An 8,682-nucleotide genomic window follows, 5' to 3' on the forward strand; every position below is an offset into this window, starting at 1 on the left:
CCTTGTTAATTATAAAGTTTTATATAAATGTAATAAGGTTATTTCTGCTTCATAGTACAAGGGAACTAGGTCCTATCCTTTTAATTATTTGGTAACGGTTGTTAAGAAAATGTTATTATGGTTACACAGAGAGGCCCATTCAAGGAATAACAATGAACAATTGAAATTGTACTAGCAAAAAAAACTGAGCCCGGAACCAGATTAATGTATTTACTCAGATGCAATCTCATTTCTATAACTCTATTCATTCAGAAAAGAAAACCCAAGGATTATACTGGTAAGAAGCATGAGCCCTTTGTCTTTCAGACATAAAATGAAAGCTTTGTCTCTATTAAAATAAAAATATGCTAGGATCAAATTATTTCTTCTCCAAAATCATGCAATAGGTTTCCTGAATCAACATAAACTATCATGTGGAAGCAGGTGAAGTTATAGAGTCTGCTGGTTTGCTCGGAGTGTTCATCGACCTTGTTCATTCGTTAGTGAGATTAATAGAGTACCCACTACATTCACAGAATACATGCCACAAGCATTACCCAGGAAGTGGCAGAACGAAACCTATCCTATCATTTCTAAAACATGGAGCTAAAGAAGAAATAGTTTTGGGATGACTTTTTCAAATCAAAATGGAATCTGAAGTTTAAGAGAATACAGACAATGTGATTACAGAGAAATTTATTAGGAGGCAGGAAAGGACAGACTGAAGTGAAAACCAATACCAACAGAAAAGTGGTTTGGTCTTTCTTTTTTCTCTTTTTTGAATGGCCTATTTCCTATTTATCTCTCCTTTTCTGTCCAATGTCTCATTGTCTACCTCAATCTTCAGTGTTTGACTTGACCCAATTCTTGAGGGACAGGGGATGGCAGTGGAGACTAAACATGTGTTTTATGTTGCCATATTTGAAAGAAATTCAATATAGTGCATCATTAATCCTTTCTAAAAAAATGCTTATTAGAGGCACACAAGGGCCCATTCTATGGTTTAGCAAATCTAAAATAACTCAGTAATTTGTCATCAAATTTTTTGCATATAGTAAACTCAAAATTTGGGCTAATACAATGATACTACTTAAAACCTCCAACTTCTGATTCTTGTCCCACTCTGGGCCCTCTTCCCTCCTCCATTCAATCTGGCAGGGGCATTAGGACAGTTAATTTTAAAAGGATCTGCAACACTGTGTAGAAAGTGTAGAATACAGACCAGGCAGCCAAACTGATTTACCACACAGGGACCAGAGTTTCTCTCTCTTGACTCCAACTCTGGCCCCATATTTCTTGTCCCAGTTTTTCTAACCGCAAACACTTTAGGATTTGAACTTACACCTTCTCAGATTCAAAATAATTGCCACATATCTGTCTTAATCAGAAAAGTAGTCTTTAGTTCACCTCTTCCTTAATTTTTATGGCTGTGGAACAATAACCAAGCTGCACTATGACATTTCAGCACTAAGTGGAGCCAGATGCCCAACTGCCTTAAAACTTACAAACCAGCAGAATAGTGCAGGCTTCTTACTTAGAAAACCTGACTTTGCCATTGTGTTTGCAAGTGGACAGTGCTGGAATTTTATGGTGCATCATCTGTATTTGAATGCTTGACTCAGAGGACAGACAACAGAGAAACAATTCTTTTAGTTCATCTCACATGGATTAAAGAAAATAGATCAAATAAACACAAACTAACCAAATTGTACAGCATGATTCCCAATTCCTTTGCCCTTTGTTGCAAGCTTCTGCAAGACAGGCACCTAGCCTTTGGTGGTTCAGATTCTGATCTACAAAATGAGAATGGGCCCACTTGGGGAAGAGACCTGGCTAACAGGATGATTTGTGATAATATTTGAGTGATGCTTTTGCAAGCAAATATGTATTTGGTATAGAGCCAGTTTTGCTGAGTGCAGAGTGTCAGGTTGTAGGAGTGGGAGCCAGTTACAGAGTATGTATCTGTAGGAGGCTGATGGAGGGATTAATAGAATCGCAGATCAATCTTACCTAGAAACTCAGCACAGACTGAGCAAACCATCCAACACTTTAGAGACCCTGAGATCCTAAGAACTCATATAAGAGATGAGCTTCTTACAATTATTCCATTGCTTTCTGCCTTAATTTCCTCATCTGCAAAAAGGAAATTAAGGTAGCAGTTTCGTTAAGAAAACCTTTTTCCAGTTGGTGTGATGGTAATGGATTATTAGAACTTATTAACATTAGTGTCACTAAAGTTGGTATACACCCCCCACCACTGCTAAATTTGACTGGCTTTAAAAAAAGAGAAAAGAAAAAAATTATTTCCTTAAGGAAAAAAAATGGTTATTTCCACTTCCACTTCTGTTTCAGAGACATATGATGAGAGGGGTTACAAAGTTTTAGAATTCCTATTTTCAGTTTCTGGAGACTAAGCAGGCTTTACCTCATAGGGAAGTAACTTGGTGGGGTATGCCACTTTAAAGACATGCTATTGGAAGCCCAGTACTAAGTTTGTTCTTACAGGAAGACAGATGGACTGAATAGATAAAGTACTGCTTAATGCCTTACAATCCTATTTTCTTTTATTTACTGTTTTATTCAAGAAACATTTACAGGTGCCCACTCTATGTCAGGCATCGTGTTTGGCATTGGAAGCTAGCAATGAAAGTCCCACTCTCTTCCTGCAAGAGCATGTGGTCTGTGAGGAGATGGTCTATGTAAGGAGAACAATAAGAATGCTAATGATATAGATTACAGCAGGTGCTACGAAAGTGTGGGAACGGGATTCTGTGGGGACACAGAACAGAGGCTTTCATTCAGATTGGGGTTGGAGAAGGCCTCAAAAGGAGGTCGAATTTGAGCTGAATCTTGGAGAACATGAAGAGATAACCAACTAGAAAAGCTCAAACGTATGAATCAGACTACTTGTAGCAATATCTAGGAATAAGCTACAACTTGCAACCATATATAAAGAAGGTCTAGATTGAGTATAGTACAGAACAGACTTGCCCTGAAAGGGATAACCAGAACTCAGAGTGACTGTGTGTCCATATACTGATGCATTATTTCCATTTGCCTAGGGACTTCTCTGGGGCTCAATTTATGGTTGGAAGGTGTGGGATTTGGCCAAGTCCCTGAGGGCAGGAAAGAGAACTGAGAGAATGGCCTTATTTGACCTTGATGACACTGTTAGCTCATGTCCTTTCTCTCTCTCCTTCCACTGTCAATCTCTTAGAATGTGTGGTCCGTACTCACTGCCCCTATTTCCTACTCTCCCATTCTCTTCTTAACTTCTCAAACTTCGACTTCTATCCCGGAGACTGCTTTCTCTAAGATATCAAATTTCTTCTTTCAGTCAGTTTTGTTTATTTCATATTCTCTTCTTAGCAAGATTTGTTCTGCTGACGGCACTTACTGATGCAAGAACCTCTCTTTAGTTTCTTTTGGTGGTCCACCACTTTATTTCCTTTGTCAACATTTCTCTTCTCTTTTGCCCCCACTTGTGTGTGCCTCTAAAGCTGGGTCCTTGGCCTGGCTTTATTCTCTTGTTCATTTTTATAACTTCCTATTTCTCTATACATATTCCTCCTGAATTCTAAAACTTAACCTTTAACTTGTGCTTAATTCAAAAGGCAAGGTAGTGTACAGGTTAAGAGCGTGAATTATAGCGTCAGAATGCCTGAATTCAGATCTTGGTTCTGCCATTTACTAACAGTGTCACCTAATTTCCCCAGCTGTAATACAGAGATAATAACTGTATGTATTTGGTTGGTTTGTTGGAGAATTAAGTAGATTTATGTAATATACATGTAATAATGCCTGCTACATGATAACTACTATGTCAGTATTAACTATCATTATTATTATACTCAATTAATTATTTAATCTGCTCTTAGTACATCTCCACTTGCATACCCCTTGAATTCATTCCTTACTTTCAGTTCCTATAGTTTCTTTTTCCTCCCTTTAGAGAAGTGATTGAGAATATGGTCTTTTGAATCAAACCTGGATTGTTATTTCAACTTTACTTCTTACCAACCACATAAGCTTGTGTAACATACTTCATCTCTCCAAGCCTTCATCTCCTCTTCTGTATCTGTATCATAGGATTTTTGTGAGGATTAAAAGAGGTAATTATGTGAATGCAATGATATAAGCATAAAGTAAATAAATCATTAACAAATCATAGTTATTTCATTATTGCTATTACTGATCTTCTATATTCAGCACAAGTACTAAATCTTTCACAAAACCTCCTCAAGCTGCTCCTTCCTCTTCTGAACTTCTGTAGTACTTGTTATATGGTACCACTCATTTGAAAGCATATGTCACTGTGTATTGTCATCTACCATTTTATTAATATTTCTTCTCTCCCTGGTGTAAATGTCAGCTTTTTGAAGGTAGGGTTCTTAACTAACACCTCCTTCTAGGTTCACCACCTAGCCCAATGTTCGGCAAATAAATAGTAATAGACAATCCATCTTCTTCTTAAACTTCAAATGTTCGAATTAAATATGATTTTCTTTTCCCACAAAGTCCACCCTCCTTTCAACTCCCTTGATTCTGTTCTTATTCAGACACCACCTTTTATTTCTAATCTCCTAGTCCTAGGTCAGAAATGCTTGCCATCTCTCTGTAATGAATTTCTTATGTACAAACTCTCACTGAATTCTATCAATTCTGCATATGCTTAGCTCAGTGCCTAGCACATAGCAGTTACTCAATAAATGTTAAATAATGAATGAAACAAAATATGACTAGATTCTTATTTTTAAATTTTTAAGATTTGCCTCTTTTTCTTTATTATTGAAACATAATTGATTATACTTATTTGTAGGATACAGAGTTGAATGCCAATACTTATATACTATATGTGATATTCAAATCAGGATAATTAGCATATTCATCATTACAAAATGTAATCATTCTTTGTATTCACTAACCCATTTCTCACTAACTCCCCTTCCCCTTCCCCTTCCCCTTCTCCACCTCTACTAACCACAGTTCTGTTCTCTCCTTCTGAAAGTTCAACATATTATGGTGATTGTTGTTTTTCTTTCTTTCTTTCTTCCATTTATTTATTTTTTAGCTTTCACTTATGAGTGAGGACATGTGATATTTCTCTTTTTGTGCCTGGTTTGTTTCACTTAACATAATTTTCTCCAAACCCATTCATGTTGCTGCAAATGGCAGAATTTTATTTTTTTTATGGCCTAGTAGAATTCTGTTGTGTATATATACCACATTTTCCTGATCCAGTTATCTATTTATGGAAATTTAGGTTGGTTCTAATTCTTGGCTACTTTAAATAGAGCTGTAATAAATATGGGAATGCAGATATCCCTTTGACATGAGGATTTCCATTCCTTCGGGTATATAGCCAGTAATGGGATAGCTGGATCGCTTATGGTAGTTTTACCTGTAGTTGTCTGAGAAATTGTCATACTGATTTCCATAATGGCTGCTCTAATCTACATTCCCGTGAACAAAGCATAAGAGTTCCCCCTTCTCTGCATCCTCACAGTCAGCCAACCTGTGAGGGGCCTACATAGTTGGGGGAGTCCCTGACCCATGTGGGTCCTAGTGCTCCCCACTATGGAATTGACAATTATACCCACCAGATAGAACTTAAAGGAAAGGCTTTTTAATTTGGAAGAGGTCAACTGGGAGACAGAGGGTAACTGCTGTCCCTGTCAACTGAGGGCTGGGGTTTATATAGGTAGGTGTATCTGCAAGACAGGTTGTAGAGTCTTCGAGCATGATGGACAGCTGCTTTCTAACATTTTCTATGGCGCCAAGGTTTCCTCTGGTTTCTGTTCCATGATGCTATCTTTGAAAGATGTACGGTGGAGACAGGATGTGATGGTCAGCACCTTGCAGTACAATCATAGTTAATCATTTAGGGCTAGCTACAAAGGGAAAACAAAGTTAATTCTGTAGTGTGTACACGGATGTGGGGGGTTTTCTATTTACATAACCATCAGGGAAATGCAAATTAAAACCACAATGAGATATCATCTCACCCCAGTTAGAATGGCTATTATCAACAAGACAAAATAACAAATGCTGGCAAAGATGTGGAGAAAAGGGAACCCTTCTACATTGTTGGTGGGAATGTAAATTGGTACAGTCATTGTGGAAAACAGTATAGAGCTTCCTCAGGGAACCAAAAATCGATCTACCTTATGACCCATCTGTCCCACAACTGGGTATATACCCAAAGAAAATGAAATCAATACATCGAAAAGACGCCTGCACTCCCATGTTCATTGCAACTCTATTCACAATAGCCAAGAGATGGAATTAACCTAAATGCCCATCAATGGATGAATGAATAAAAAATTTATGGTATATATATATACAATGGAATAATGTTCAGCTATAAAAAGACATGATATCCTATCATTTGCAGCAACATGGACGGAACTGGAAACTATCATGTTAAATGAAGTAAGTCAGGCACAGAAAGACAAAATACCACATGGTCTCACTCATATGTGGAATACACATTTTTAAAAAGTTGCTCTCACTACTTCTCCCCTGGACTCCTTGGTAGTCCGTCAGTGGGAGATCCTTGTCGCTTCCCCTCCACCTCCAGCATCGCAGAGCCCTACAAGTCCCCATCATGCCTGAGTGCATCTCTATCCACGTTGGCCAGGCTGGTGTTCAGATTGGCAATGCCTGCTGGGAACTCTACTGCTTGGAACATGGCATCCAGCCTGATGGCCAGATGCCAAGTGACAAGACCATTGGGGGAGGAGATGACTCCTTCAACACCTTCTTCTGTGAGACAGGGGCTGGCAAGCATGTGCCCAGGGCAGTGTTTGTAGACCTGGAACCCATGGTCATTGATGAAATTTGCACTGGCACATACCACCAGCTCTTCCACCCAGAGCAGCTCATCACAGGCAAGGAAGATGCTGCCAATAACTATGCCTGTGAGCACTACACCATTGGCAAGAAGATCATTGACCTCGTCTTGGAAAGAAATTGCAAGCTGGCTGACCAGTGCACAGGTCTCCAGGTCTTCTTGGTTTTCCATAGCTTTGGTGGAGGAACTGGTTCTGGGTTCACCTCCCTCCTGATGGAACGTCTCTTTGTTGGCTATGGCAAGAAGTCCAAGCTGGAGTTCTCCATTTATCCAGCCCTCCAGGTTTCTGCAGCTGTAGTTGAGCCCTACAACTCCATCCTCGCCACCCACACCACGCTGGAGCAGTCTGATTGTGCCTTCATGGTAGACAACAAGGCCATCGAGGACATCTGAGTGCCCAAGTTACACTAACCTTTTTTTTTTTTAAGAAATTTACTTTTTTATTTTATCAATATACAATGTAATTGATTTTCATGTCCATTTGCCCATTCCTCCCTCCCCCTTCCCTCTCCTCCCTCCCACCCATCAACATCATATCTATTCACTAATCTTAACAAGTTCAAGGAATTGTGATTGTTGTGTCTTCTTCCCTGCCTCCTCTTTTGTTTGTGTACTTATTTATTTATTTATTTATTTTTAGCTCCCACAAATAAGTGAGAACACGTGGTATTTCTTTTTCTATGCCTGACTTATTTCACTTAATATAATTTTTTCTAAGTCCATCCATGTTGCTGCAAATGGTAGTATTTCATTCTTTTTTATAGTGGAGTAGAATTCCATCGCAACCTACACTAACCTTAATCACCTTATTAGCCAGATTGTGTTCTCCATCACTGCTTCCCTCAGATTCGATGGAGCCCTGAATGTTGATCTGACAGAATTCCAGACCAACATGGTGCCCTAACCCTGCATCCACATCCCTCTGGCCCCATAAGCTCCAGTCATCCCTGCTGAGAAAGACTACCATGAACAGCTTACTGTAGCAGAGATCACCAATGCTGGCTTTGAGCCAGCCAACCAGATGGTGAAATGTGACCCTCGTCATGGTAAATAAAAGGCTTGCTGCCTGTTGTAATATGGTGATGTGGTTCCCAAAGATGTCAGTGCTGCAATTGCCACCATCAAGACCACGTGTACCATCAAGTTTGTAGATTGGTTCCCCACTGGCCTCAAGGTTGGCATTAATTACCAGCCTCCCACAGTGGTACCTGGTGGAGACCTGCCAGGGTACAGTACGCTGTGTCCATGCTGAGCAACACCACAGCTATTGCTGAGGCCTGGGCTCTCCTGGACTACAAGTTTGACCTGATGTATGCCAAGCGTGCCTTTGTTCACTGGTACGTGAGTGAGGGGACAGAGTAAGGAGAGTTTTCTGAGGCCTGTGAGGACATGGCTGCCCTTGAGAAGGATTATGAGGAGATTAGAGTAGGTAGTGCTGAGGGAGAGGATGAAGGTGAAGAGTATTAGCCTGTCTGCTGCAATTTTACATGCCAGTGTCATGGGACTGTCTTATTTCTGTTCTGTGAAACTGTCCACTGTGGCCCTGAGCTATCAATAAAAGTGATGTTTCCATCTTAAATGTAAAAAAAAAAAAGTGGTTCTCATAGTGAATCATTGTGCAGTATATGCATGTATTGAAACAACACACTGTACCTCACAAAAATAAATTAAAGTAAAATTGAAAATAAGAAAGAAAACTGATTTGAAATAAAAAATTTAAAAATAATAAAATAAACTATGATTGCGTCATGATTTAGAATTTAAATGAAAGCTTACTCTATCTTCAGAAAATCACAGAAACAGCAATGAAATATTCACCTGCTATAATTAGAGCAAATATTCATCCCTGG

At 39.2% G+C, this 8,682-nt stretch overlaps 1 pseudogene; it reads left to right on the forward strand.

Moving 5' to 3' along the window:
- The first annotated feature begins 6,581 nt into the window (after positions 1–6,581).
- Positions 6,582–8,299, forward strand: LOC103591621 (annotated as a pseudogene).
- The last annotated feature ends 383 nt before the right edge of the window (positions 8,300–8,682 follow it).

This window comes from Galeopterus variegatus, unplaced genomic scaffold, assembly GCF_000696425.1.
Source record: "Galeopterus variegatus unplaced genomic scaffold, G_variegatus-3.0.2 Scaffold997, whole genome shotgun sequence".
Lineage (NCBI taxonomy): Eukaryota > Metazoa > Chordata > Mammalia > Dermoptera > Cynocephalidae > Galeopterus > Galeopterus variegatus.